The sequence below is a fragment of the Triticum dicoccoides genome, chromosome 5A (assembly GCF_002162155.2).
Source record: "Triticum dicoccoides isolate Atlit2015 ecotype Zavitan chromosome 5A, WEW_v2.0, whole genome shotgun sequence".
In the NCBI taxonomy this organism is placed as follows: domain Eukaryota; kingdom Viridiplantae; phylum Streptophyta; class Magnoliopsida; order Poales; family Poaceae; genus Triticum; species Triticum dicoccoides.
This window is the reverse complement of record NC_041388.1, coordinates 6,598,802-6,613,113: the sequence shown is the minus strand read 5'-3', so window position 1 is coordinate 6,613,113 and position 14,312 is coordinate 6,598,802. Positions and strand designations below refer to the sequence as shown.

General features: G+C 37.6%; 2 long non-coding RNA genes across 2 annotated transcripts; both read left to right on the top strand.

Moving 5' to 3' along the window:
• The first annotated feature begins 4,874 nt into the window (after window positions 1-4,874).
• LOC119296786 lies at window positions 4,875-5,480 on the top strand. The gene is made up of 2 exons (XR_005145383.1): window positions 4,875-5,022; window positions 5,122-5,480. It is a non-coding gene; the product is annotated as an uncharacterized LOC119296786 (long non-coding RNA).
• Window positions 5,481-11,272: 5,792 nt separating this feature from the next.
• On the top strand, window positions 11,273-11,884 carry LOC119296785. The gene is made up of 2 exons (XR_005145382.1): window positions 11,273-11,423; window positions 11,521-11,884. It is a non-coding gene; the product is annotated as an uncharacterized LOC119296785 (long non-coding RNA).
• The last annotated feature ends 2,428 nt before the right edge of the window (window positions 11,885-14,312 follow it).

The window sequence follows — 14,312 nt, the reverse complement described above, 5'->3', positions numbered from 1 at the left end:
TCTCTCTCTCTTTCTACTCGTTATTGCGTTATTATCATTCACATAGTTTTGTTGCATTGGATGGGTGAACAATAGTTTCATAACAGGCTATGAAGCACGAAACATTGTAATTTAAAATATGTTTAGTAACTATTATTAGCAAGACAGATCAAGCATAGTATATATAGATTTAATATCCATAGGTAAATTGACTATTGGTTTCTCAGGTTCAAGAGCATGGTGTTTGTTTTAACACTTCTTTTGCACACAAACCATAAAGCAAATTGAGTTGGATAAGCTAGGGTTTGTTTAGTGCATGTAAAGGAAGTGAGGGGTGTCGGCGTCCTCTAGCTACAGGTCATATCGACTCTATCAACTGTTGTAACGTCTAGCGATGGACATATCCATCCAGGAGCGCTGATCCAACTTTTTTATTAGGATTCAAATCAGAGTTGAACTGACCATGATTATGATGGAATTCACATGGGCCTACAGATTTCATCTTGGCTTGCCTGCAAATTAAGTCTACATTTGCTAAGCAGCGTTCCAACCAACATGCATCGTGGACTCGCTACAGAGTAAATGTCATACTTAGATTGGAGGTCACAGATGAGTGTGTTTGCTCCAGCACCAGCTAGGCGCACACCTTCACTTTCGCCATGCAGTCCAATGAGCATGTTAAGAACATAGATACCGAGACATTTTTTCAGGGCAGCAATATCAGTTTTGCTTTGATTCTATGCTGTAATGTTGAGGCAACAACAAGGAAAGCACATTCCGTGCATATTAAAATTCAAGTGTGAAAGGATACCCAATGTAGAGAGAGATGTCAAACACTCGTGAGCTACCCAGTCAGCAATTGATCATGTAGCAACCCTCGGCTCAGGGCTTGCTACAAGACACATGCATATAGTTGGTAGAGAGTGGATTTTTGGATCCCGAGCTCCATGGAGCTCAAAATTTTGAAAAAAAATAGAAACCAACTTCTGAAGTTTCAAAAAGTTGTGAAAACATTTCTATTAGGAACATTTTGTAAATTTTATACACATTTGATATTCATATTTTTTGTAATATCATTTCTATTAGGAACATTTTTGTAAATTTCATAGATAGTTTTCAAAAAATTAAGACATCAACATATTCGTAAAAGTGAAAAATATTTTGTAAGTGTTTATGAACATATTTGGAAATTTTACAAAGACTTTTATATGTTATAAAATTTTATAAAAATTGTCAATTTTTTTCAATAGTTCAAACATTTGAATTTTATGTTAGTGGTATTTTTACTATTGAAATCGAAAAAATTGACTATATATATATAAAAAAAATTAAATCACACATTTTTTCAAACATGCGAACATTTTGAGAATGATACAAATATTCTTTTGAACGATACGAAGAATTTATCAAATTGTGAAAACAAATAATTACATTTCATGACCATTTTTCCAAGCACGGTGAATGTTATTAATAATTGATGAAGAATATTCCAAAATATATGTATTTAAAATATTTTTCAAAAGAGAAGGAAGTAGAAACAAAATAACAAAAAGGGAGAAAAAATGTTCTACCTGACCCTAGCCCATTTATGAGGTGGTGGTGTTATTTTTGGCAGATCACTTGATAAGGTATTCTGGCCAGACGATTAAACCAAATGGGAAGTAAGAAGGGGTTTATCTAGTTTCAGACCCTCACGCATGGTAAAATCCTACCCCCTGCTCATGTATATTGCTTGTGTATAGGCGTTACAATGATTGATGGATTGAGCAATAGCTCTAAGGTTCTGTGTCTATTTACTAATCTAGCCGCAACATATTTAGGGATCGGGGTCTATTTTTATCATATATTAAAATCCAAAAATACATTGTTGCAATTTATTTACCTTTATTTTATTTTGTGTTTTTGTTTAGCTATCTATCATTATCAGACTTGATTCTTGCAATTAACCTCCAAGGGATTGACAACCCTTGTTTGTGTTGGGTGCAAGTATTTGTTCTTTTGTGCGTATGTGTTGTTCACGAGGTTTTATGTGGTTCTCCTACTGAATTGATAATCTATATTCTTAACTAAGGGAAATAATTATCTCTACTATACTGCATCATCCTCTTCTCTTCGGGGAAATCCCAACGCAACTCACAAGTAGCAAAGAACAAGACTAGCATGCTAGACGTTTGACATGTGATGTGGTATGAGCTCACTGCTGCTATGTATGATAGGAAGGTCCCCATCTATGGGTCCTATCTCTTCAAGATCATCACTACTACTTGGGCGGCTCAGGTTCTAGATGAGCGCCTAGAGACTGGCAAGCTTGCCACTCATGATGTGATGAAGCTCAGGCAGAAGGAGAACTGGGGAGTTGTGCCAGATGCACCAGAGATAAATATTCCAGGAGCAAAGTCTGATGGATCTAAGGAGCCTGACTATGTACCACCCTCGGATCAGCCTACTTGGGACATCAAACTCAAGAAGAAGACGAGGAAGCTCTTCTGCATTCAGGTGGATACTCAGAAGAATATGTACAAGGCACATGTGGCTGAGAAGATTGCCCGGCAGTGCCAGGTCACCATGATTATAGGAACCTTGAGATTGAGGTGCAGAGTGGCTCTGAGAAGAAGATGACCTCAGAGGATAGGTGGATTGGGCAGACGCAACAAGTGGACCGACTCCGATGACTCCAACGCTACTACGTCTAGTTTCCATGGTGCCGATGGCGAGGATGAGGACGTTCACGAGGAGCACCAGGAGGACAGTGACAACGACTCGAAGGAGTCCATGGAGGAGGAGGACTAGGGCTACCACCTTGGGTCGTTTAGTCCCTCTTTGCCTTTTTGACATCTCGATGCTAAAGCTGGGTCATACATTGATATGTAAGGAAATAAGTTGAGTAAGTAATGAGTTGATGTGCATAGATCAAACTTGAACAACTTGACTTGGTGGGAACTTATCAATTTCAAACCAGAGGTCTCATTATATCCAAAGTCTTCTCAGCAAAGTTAATCCAGTTGAGGTGAGGTCTAACTAATATTGATGCCAGAAAGCTCCAGGGAGTATATACCCCAAAACACTTGGACAATTTGCAGGAACACGATGAGGTCGAAGGGAAACGCGATTGCAGCCAAGAGCGTCAATTGTAAGGGGCTCGTACGGGGGAGAGGGAAGGCGTCGGCACTGACGCCATGACATCTCTAGGAAGGCCACTCACGTAAGGGCATAAAACGGTAGGTGGGGTGTGATTGGGGCTTCAACCCAGATATGAACCAAACAACAACAAACTCATATGAGGCAACAAGAAACAAGAGAAATGGCGGAAACCCTATTTGAGCATTTAAAGTCAAATTGTGGGCGCTTGCACACAGAACTGACCCTAGCGCTCGGGAACAGCCCCGCCATTTTGGCCGCGCCGCTCAAGTTTTACGAACTTTCAGAATATTTTTTCCGGGCTTTTACCGATTTTCGGAACCTTCCAAAAGGTTCTGATATGATTTTTACTCGTATTTTTGTTTGTTCTTTTTTCCTTCTATTTCTTTTACCGGTTTTCTTTGGATTCTTTTTTATCTTGTTTATTTTTCTTATTTTCTTTTTCAAAAAGTCTCCTTTTTGAAAATGTTTGGACATTTAAAAAAAAATGAAATTTTCAAAATGTTCTAGTTTTCAAAAAATGTTCCCATTCTCATGTTTTGTTCGGAATTTCAAAAATTGTTTTTCTAAAAATTCATAATTTCTAAAAATGTTGTACAAATTATAAAACTATCACGTTTTTCATTATTTGTTGGTTTTCCAAGAAAAGGTCATAGTTTGCAAATAATGTTCAAAATTTTCAAAAGTGTTCATTTTTTACAAAAAATGTACGAAATTTCAAAAATAATTGGGGTTTTAAGATATTTTAAATTTTCTAAAATGTTCAAAAGTTTTTAAAATATGTTTACATTAATCAATGCTTGTTCATTTTCCAAAGAAATGTTTTAAAAATAAAAAATGATGCTAAAGCGGGCCGGGTTAGTGCCTACTCTCCCGCTCGTTGATGTCCAGTCGTATCGTCAATGGGCCGTGCCAGTCAGGCGCGCGTTGTGCGAAGGGGAGGTTGTTAGCCGCAAGGAGGAGCGTATAGGGAGTCCTAGGAATTGGGAAGCTCCGCCTAACGAAATTTGCCCTAGCCGGGCCAACGCGATTTTTTTTACTATTCTAATAAAGACAGTTTCGGGGAATCTAATCTACTTACAAAATCAAAATCGACTTAATATTGGAGAAATATTTGTGTATAGAAAAATGAAAAAAATGCCCAAGTACCTCGATATAAAATGTTCATGTATATGACAATATATCGTCAACTTTTATTTCAAAAATGGTCATCCCATAATTAATCTATGTTCATACAAAAAAGAAAAAAAAATGTACATGTAAATTGTTCATATACTTAAGAACAGTTTCTTATATACATTAAAAAAGCAAGTCCAATGTTAAGTGGATGAGTCTTGGTGAATTTTAAATTTTGTTCTCTTGTACCAAGAGAGAAATTAATAATTATATAGATAAGGCATCATATATATAGGAATTATTGATACTATACCAATTATTATCAATGCCTTGAATATAATATTAACATGCACCGGATTTTTGCTACCCATTATAATAGGTCAATTCTACCCCTCGGAAACAATAAGCGATCAATTCTAGATGGGGCATTAAAGTAACTTACAAGATATGACAAAGCATCAATTTGAAAAAAAAACTTTAGAAGGAACCATGAATCTTTAGAAGTGAAACTAAAATTGGACATTCCGACAAGCCATAACTCTAAGCATTAATATTTTCTTCAACTTCACACATCAACGTGGAGAAGCTTTCACTATATATATATGAAGCATTCATGGAGCAAGCATTTCACGGTCATACACTCATCAACTCCACATACAAGAGTACCACCCATTAATAGCCTCTGTTCCCCGGTGATGATGACCAAGTACATGAGGAACAATGTGCAAGGACTTGTGCTACTTTCTTTTCTTCTTGTGGTGTGTTTGACTTGTCTTGGAGGCACATATGGTAATTAACAACTCGATTTTTATGGGGCGATTGAGATTGTGGACTTTTATTGTTTATATGATGAGATGATAAGTGTATTCTTTATTTTATGTTAATTAGGCAAAATCATAAATGACAAGCCGAGCAACATGATGAGGAAAGTAAGCCATGTAACGAGACCCCCTTGTTATAAAGATGGGCACCAACTCCCAGGACGGGAATTTTGCTGTAAAATAGATAACTTGTGCTGGCCAAATCTCGGAGAATGCTTCATCAACTATCCATGCAAGATTAATTGCACACCAGCAGCAGCAGCAACGCAATAGTTTTGTTATCACCCCTATTTTGGGTGGATAAATCCCAACCTTATGGTTCTCAAAATAATTATGTGCTGATGAGATCATAAATTTTGTATGTTTTAGAAATGAAATATGTTACTTTAATATTCAATAAAACTAGCCGATGGGTTGTTTGCACAATTGTGTGGCTAGATTTGTCACCTACCATTTACATATTAAATATTTATTTTCTGTCCATATTTTGATTGTCTCCTCCTAGGTGTACTGATCGTGGACCTATGTTGGACATCAGGAAAAATACACTTTAATCTCTCTCTCTCTCTCTCTACTCGTTATTGTGTTATTATAATTCACATACTTTGTGTTACATTGGCGGGGTGAACAATAGTTTCATAACAGGCTATGAAGCACCAAACATTGTAATTTAAAATATGTTTACTAAGTATTATCAGGTAGACAGATCAAGCATGGTATATATATAGATTAATATCACTAGGTAAATTGACTATTGGTTTCCCAGGTTCAAGAGCATGGTGTTTGGTTTTAACACTTCTTGTTTTGCACATAAACCATAAAGCAAATTGAGTTGGATAAGCTAGGGTTTGTTTAGTGCATGCAGAGGAAGTGAGGGGTGTCGGCATCCTCTAGCTACAGGGCATATCGATTCTATCAACTACTGCGATGTTTAGCGATGGACATATCCATCTAGGACCGCTGATCCAATTTTTTATTAGGATTCGAATCAGAGTTGAACTGATAGTGATTATGATGGAATTCACATGGGCCTGCAGATTTCATCTTGGCTTGCCTGCAAATTAAGTCTACATTTGCTAAGCAGCATTCTAACCCACATGCGCCGTGGACTCGCTACAGAGTAAATGTCATATGTAGATCAGAGGTCACAGATGAGTGTGTCTGCTCCGCCAGCTAGGCGCGCTCCTTCACTTTCGCCATGCAGTCCAACGGGCATGTTAAGAACATACATAGATGGAACGGTTTTCTCTTCAGTAACAAATACGTTTTGCATGTCTACTCTTGTTAGTAGAATAGGAATCGTTGAGAAAGATTTTTCATTTGAATCATGCAAAAAAGTTTTCTTTGTTTTTAGTTTAGTATTGTTATTTTTAGTAATATCAGTTTTGCTTTGATTCCACGTTGTAATGATGAGGCAACAACAAGGAAAGCACATTCCGTGCATCTTAAAATTCAAGTGTGAAAGGATACCCAATGTAGAAAGAGAGAGAGAGAGAGAGAGAGAGAGAGAGAGAGAGAGAGAGAGAGAGAGAGAGATGTCAAACATTCGTGAGCTACCCAGTCAGCAATTAATCATGTAGCAACCCTCGGCTCATGGCTTGCTACAAGACACATGCATATAGTTGGTAGAGAGTGGATTTTTGGATCCCGAGCTCCATGGAGCTCAAAATTTTGGAAAAAATAGGAACCAACTTCTGAAGTTTCAAGAAGTTGTGAAAACATTTCTATTAGGAACATTTTGTAAATTTTATACACATTTCCTATTCATAAAGTTTTGTAATAGCATTTCTATTAGCAACATTTTTGTAAATTTCATAGATAGTTTTCAATAAAATTAAGACATCAACATATTCTTAAAAGTGCAAAATATTTTGTAAGTGTTTATGAACATATTTGGAAATTTTCCAAACATTTTATATGTTATAAAATTTTAAAACAATTGTCATTTTTTTTCTATTTCAATAGTAAAAATACCACTAACATAAAATTCAAATGTTTGAACATTTTTAAAGAGCCAACATTGTTTTTGAATGGTATATTTTTTATATATTACACTGACATTTTTTATATTTTTAATAAACACTTTTAAGAAGTAACACATTTTTTGAAACATGTGAACATTTTGAAAATGATACAAATATTATTTTGTATGATATGAAGAATTTCACAAATTGTGCGGACAAATAATTAAATTTCATGACCATTTTTCCAAGCACGGTGAATGTTATTAATAATTGATGAAGAATATTTCAAGATATATGTATTTACAATATTTTTAAATATAGATGGAAGTAGAAACAAAATAATAAAACGGGAGAAAAAAGTGTTACCTGGCCCTAGCCCATTTATGAAGTGGTGGAGTTATTTTCGGCAGATCGCTTGATAAGGTATTCTGACCGGACGATTAAACCAAATGGGAAATAAGAAGGGGTTTATTAAGTTTCAGACCCTCACGGATGAGGTAAAATCCTACCGCCTACTCATGTATGTTGCTTATGTATAGGCGTTACAATGATTGATGGATTGAGCAATAGCTTTAAGGTTCTGCGTCTATTTACTAATCTAGTCGCAACATATATAGGGATCGGGGTCTAGGATTAAACTATCGTAGTTGATTGTTGGAGGAGTCCTCCTGGACGCCGGTCGCCCTGTCACCCGCTCCAAATACTCTAGGCCTTTCTCTAAATGGATCCATGGGCCGGGGTGATGGCCCTGGAGAAGCCGACCATAGGAAGCCCTGGCCGGCCTACCAGGCCAGCTTCCTGCATGATGAGGGATCCCTAGGCCACAATACAGGGGCACACATGCATGAAAGGCATTTTGATTTGATGACTAATACATAAAAAATAGGCGTGCATTATTATGAGGCATTAAGGATTCATATTCTTTAGTCTTTTTGCTGGCTTTACTTGTTTGTTTTCTTTTTTCCTTTTCAGGAGTTTTCACAAAATGTTCAAAACAATTCACGTTCGTTAAATATTTGAATTTTTTTACAAAAAATGGGTAATTTTAAAAAAAAATCTGTTAATGTTTTTCATAATTTTTTGTGTTGTTAAAATATATTCGTATTTTGAAAAAAAGTTTGAAAATTGAAATGGTCAGAATTATGAAAAACATTCATGTTTAAAAAGTGTTCAGATTTTTTAAAATTATATGCAAAATTCAATGCTTAACTTTTAATAAATAAGATTTTCTAATGTTTTTCAAAATACGACAACGAAAACCCCCAATTGAAATGAAAAAACCGTTTGAAAGTGTACAACATCGAAAAAAATATTGCTCGCTACCGGGTTTGTACAGTATGACATGAATGGGCCGACCAGCGCCTGTCCCTATGTGTGTATTCCCACCTATTTGGTGCAACAAATTGCAGGAGCTCTCCTCTACCATGCTTATGGCGCTGGTTGGCGCATCAACGCTCACAAGCACATTCTGTTGGGGCAGCGTAGTTTAGCGCTTTACACACGCTCGGTTTCTTGTCTGGCTACTATATGCTCGCCTTTTTTTCTGGTTCTTCTATAAAAACGACAACAACTCATTTTAAGAATCAACTATCAGGTTTCTGACAAATTTTAAAAGATCAATGAAATGAAAGAAATCCTAGAATTTTAAAGATGACCATGAACTTTCTAAATGTTCAAGAACTTTAAAATTTTATGAATTTCTAAAAATTTGAAGAATTTAGGAAAGCTTATGAATTTAAAAAAAGTAAATAAAATGTGGGTAAAGTTCATGATATTTTTAAAAACAAAAATTTGTAAGATGTTCATAAATTTTGAAAATTATAATTTTTAAATAATAAATTTGAAAATGTTCATTATTTTTGTAAAAATAAAATTAAAACCGAGTGAGAAAACACACACCGAGTAATAAATGACAGAAAAAAGCATGCCTATAACTTCTACAAGCTTCTCAAAACCGGGAGGGAGTTTTCGCTCGAGAGCTTGAAGGGTCCCGCCACATAGAAAGTCTACCCAAGGGAAAAGGGTGCGTTGTCTAGGGCGCGTCTACGTGCCGCTTCATCACTGTCATAAGTGGTCCAGCCCAATAAATGGAGCTTCTTCATTAGAAACCATCTGTCGTACCTCTAGAAGAATTTTGTCACCGCTGCAAGCCTCTGTTCCAAAGAGATCACTTCTAAGCCCTGTTCCAAAGTTCTGTTGGAGGGGAAGCCATTACCGGGAGGCTCTCCATCAACAAGCACGCAGTCAGTTACCAGAAAGGAAAAGGAGAAGCCCAAGTCTATTCCTGATATGAACTCCAAGGAGTTCTCAGAGTTCCGTCACAGACCCATCTTTGGTGAAGCGTCCCTTCTGGACTCGAGAGTAGACTTTTATCTTTCACTATGTGCTGATGACGAAGAAGAATTTCCTTTGCAAACCAAGTCCATCGGTACAGATCACATGGAGAAGGAGCCATCATACTTTGGAGAGGGTATTTGCACATTTAAAAACTATTTGCACATTTCACAAATTGTCGGTTTACCAAAACATTGTTATAATTTTCAAAAAATGATTAGATTTTTAAAAAGTGTTTGTTTTTTGAAAGAATGTACAAAATTCTTGTTCGTATTTTTACAAAAAAAATAAATTTTAAAAATTGTTCAAAATATTCAAAAAAGTGCACATTTTTTGGAGAATGGCGTAAACCCTATTTTAGCATTCGACGTAAAATGTCGGGGCTTGTATAGAGAACTAACGCTAGCACTTAGGGAGAGCCGACCCATTTTAGCCACGCCACTCTGGTTGTATGAACGTTCCACAATGTTCCTTCGGGCTTTTGTCGACTTTGGGAACCTTCCAGAAGGTTTTAATCCGATTTTTACTAGTGTTTTCATTTGTTCTTTTTTCCTTATGTTTCTTTTACCGGTTTTCTTTGGGTTCTTTTTATTTTTATCTTTGTTTCTTTTCTTGTTTTATTTTTCTTATTTACTTTTTCAAAAAGTCTCCTTTTTAATATATTTTTGGAAATTTAACTTCAAATTTAAATTTAAGAAATGTCAAGTTTTCACAAAATATTCCCATTCTCATATTTTGTTCGGAATTTCAAAAGGTGTTTGTGTTATCAAAGAAATCAGATTTTTTTAAACGTTCTACAAATTATAAACTATCGCATTTTTCATAAATTGTTGGTTTTCCAGGAAAAGGTCATAGTTTGCAAATAATGTTCAGAATTTTCGACAAATGTATTAAATTCCAAAAATGGCTTTTAGAAAAAAACAAAATTTAGAAAAAAATTGCAAAATATCATTGCATTTTTCACTGCTTATTCATTTTCAAAAAAATGTTTCAAAATTTAAAAACTGTCGCCAAAGTGGATCAAGCCAGCGCCTACTCTCCCGCTCCCTGGTGTCCACTCGTGGTGTCGATGTGCCAGCCCAGTCGGGCGCGCATTGCGCGAAGGGAGGTTGTCAGCACTCAGCCGCAAGGAGCAGCTTATAGGGAGTCCCAAGAATCGGGAAGCTCCGCCTAATGAAATTTACCCTAGCCGGGCCAGCGCGGCATTTTCACTATTCTAATAAAAGAAAATTTCAGGGAAACTAATCTATTTTAAAAATCAAAACCAACTTAATATTGGAGAGAAAAAAACTGTGTATAAAAAACTAAAAAAATGCTCAAGTACCTCGATATAAACTATTCATGTATATGACAATAAATCATCATCTTATATTTATAAAATGGCCATCCCATAATTAATGCGTGTTCATGCGATAAAAAATAAAAAAATGTATTTGGAAATTGCTGATATACTTGAGAACAGTTGCTTACATAAAAAAAACAAGTCCAATGTTAAGAGGACCATTCTTAGTGGATTTTAACTTTTGTTCTCTTATACCAAGGGAGAATTAATAATTATACAGATAAGGCATCATATATATAGGAATTATTGATATTATACCAATTATTATCAATGCCTTAAGCATAATATTGCCATGCACCAGTTTTTAGATACCCATTATAAGCTGTCAATTATACCCCTAAAAACAAGCGGTCAATTCTAGAAGGGCACTAATGTAACTTACGCCATATGACAAAAGCATCAATTTTTTTAAAAAAAATAGGAAGGAACCATGCATCTTTAGAAGTCAAACTAAAATTGGATATTCAGACTAGTCATAACTCCAAGCATTAATATTTTCAGTAACTTCACACATCAACACGAAGAAGCTTTTCCTATATATATGAACCATTCATGGAACAAGCACTTCACGGTCATAACACTCATCAACCCCACTTACAAGAGTACGAACCATTAATAGCCTCTGTTCCTCGGTGATGATGACCAAGTACATGAGGAACAATGTGCAAGGAGTTGTGCTACTTTTTTCTCTTCTTGTGGTGTGTTTGACTTGTCTTGGAGGCACATATGGTAATTAACAACTCAATTTTTGGGAGGATATAGATTGTGGACTTTTATTGTTTATATGATGAGATGATAAGTCTATTCTTTATTTTATGTTAATTAGGTGGAATCATAAACGACAAGGGGAGCAATATGATGAGCAAAGTAAGCCATGTAACCAGACCCCCTTGTTATAAAGATGGGCACCAGCTCCCAGGACGGGAACTCTGCTGTAAAATAGATAACTTGTGCTGGCAAAATCTTGGAGAATGCTTCATCAGCTGTCCCTGCAAGATTAATTGCACACCAGCAGCAACAACAACACAATAGTTCTGTTATCTCCCCTATTTTGGGTGGACAAATATCAACTTTATGGTTCTCAAAATAATGATGTGTGGATGAGATCATATTTTTTATGTTTTATAAATCAGCGGTGTTATTTTAATATTCAATAAAACTAGTGGGTTGCTTGCACAATTTTGTGGCTAGATTTGTCACCTACCATTTACAGAGTAAATACTTATTTCTATCCATATTTTCATTGTCTCTTCGTTACTGATCGTGGACCTATGATGGTCATGCGGAAAAAAATGGACTTTAATCTCTCTCTCTCCCTCCCTCTCTCTCTCTCTCTCGTTATTGCATTAACATGATTCACATACTTTTTGTTGCAATGGATGGGTGAACAACAATTTTGTAACAGACTGTCAAGCACCAAACATTGTAATTTAAAATATGTTTAGTAAGTATTATCAACTTTATAGATCAAGCATGGTGTAGATAGATTTAATATCCATAGGTAAATTGAGTATTGACTTCTCACGTTCAAGAGCATGGTGTTTGGTTTTAACACTACTTCTTTTGCACACAAATCTTAAACAAATTTGAGTTGGATAAGCTAGGGTTTGTTTAGTGTGGGTAGAGGAAGTGAGGGGTGTCGGCATCCTCTAGCTCCAGGTCGTACTGACTCTCTCAACAACTGCGATTTTCAGCGATTGAGATATCCATCCAGGACCACTGATCCAATTTTTTATTAGGATTTGAACCAGTGTTGAACTGTTAGTGATTGTGATGGAATTCACATGGGCCTAAAGATCTCATCTTGGCTTGCCTGCAAATTAAGTCTAGATTTCCTAAGCAGGGTTCCAACCCACATGCATCATGGGCTTGCTACAGAGTAAATGCCATCCTTAGATCGGAGGTCACAGACGAGTTTGGCAGCTCCGCCAGCCAGGGCGCACACCTTCACTTTCACCATGCAGTCCAATGGGCATGTTATGAACATAGATAGCGAGACATTTTTTAAGGCTAGTAATTTTAGTTCTGCTTTGGATCCATGCTAGAATGACGAGGGAACAACAAGGAAAGCACATTCTGCACATCTTAAAATTCAAGTTGAAAAGGATAACTAATGTAGAGAGAGATGTCAAACACTCATGATCTGCCCAAAATGAAGAGAACACACTACCCAGTGAGCAATTGATCATGTAGCAACCCTGCTTGTGGCTTGCTACAAGATACATGCATATAGTTGGTAGAGAGTGGATTTTTGGATCCCGATCTCCATGGAGCTCAAAGTTTTGAAAAAATAAATCAGAAACCAACTTCCAAACTTTCAAAAAATTGTGAAAACATTTCTATTACGAACATTTTTTTAATTTTACAGACATTTTTATATTCACAAATTTTTGTAAGAGCGTTTCTATTAGGAACATTTTTGTAAATTTAATAGATACTTTTTAAAAAAATTAAGACATCCAGATATTCGTAAATGTGCGCAATCATTTCTGTTGGGGAACGTAGCAGAAATTCAAAACGCATCACCAAGATCAATCTATGGAGTAATCTAGCAACGAGGGGAAGGAGAGTGCATCTACATACCCTTGTAGATCGCTAAGCGGAAGCGTTCAAGTGAACGGGGTTGATGGAGTCGTACTCGTCGTGATTCAAATCACCGATGATCCTAGTGCCGAATGGACGGCACCTCCGTGTTCAACACACATACAGCCCGGTGACGTCTCCTACGCCTTGATCCAGCAAGGGGAGAAGGAGAGGTTGGGGAAGACTCCATCCAGCAGCAGCACGACGGCGTGGTGGTGGTGGAGGAGCGCGGGACTCCAGCAAGGCTTCGCCAAGCACTATGAGAGACGAGGAGGAAGAGGGGTAGGGCTGCGCCAACAGGGAGAGCAAATCACATGTGTTGGGCAGCCCCAAACCTCAAGTATATATAGGGGGAGGGGAGGGGCTGCGCCCCCACCTAGGGTTCCCTCCCTAGGGGTGGCGGCAGCCCCCAGATCCTATCTGGGAGGCAGCCAAGGGGGAGAGAGAGGGGGGGCACCTAGGGTGGGCCTTAGGGCCCATCTGCGCCTAGGGTTTGCCCCCTCTCTTCTTGAGGACGCCTTGGGCCTTGGTGGGAGGCGCCCCAGCCCACCTAGGGGCTGGTCCCTTCCCACTATTCGCCCATGTAGGCCTTCGGAGCTTGTGGCCCCACCTAGTGGACCCCCGGACCCCTCCGGTGGTCCCGGTACACTACCGGTGATGCCCGGAACACTTCCGGTGGCCAAAACCATACTTCCTATATATTAATCTTTACGTCCGGACCATTCTGGAACTCCTCGTGATGTCCGAGATCTCATCCGGGACTCCGAACAATATTCGGTAACCGCGTACATACTTTCCCTATAACCCGAGCGTCATCGAACCTTAAGTGTGTAGACCCTACGAGTTCGTGAGTCATGCAGACATGGCCGAGACAACTCTCCGGTCAATAACCAACAGTGGGATCTGGATACCCATGTTGGCTCCCACATGCTCCACGATGATCTCATCGGATGAACCACGATGTCAAGGACTTAATCAATCCCGCATACAATTCCCTTTGTCTAGCGGTACGATACTTGCCCGAGATTCGATCGT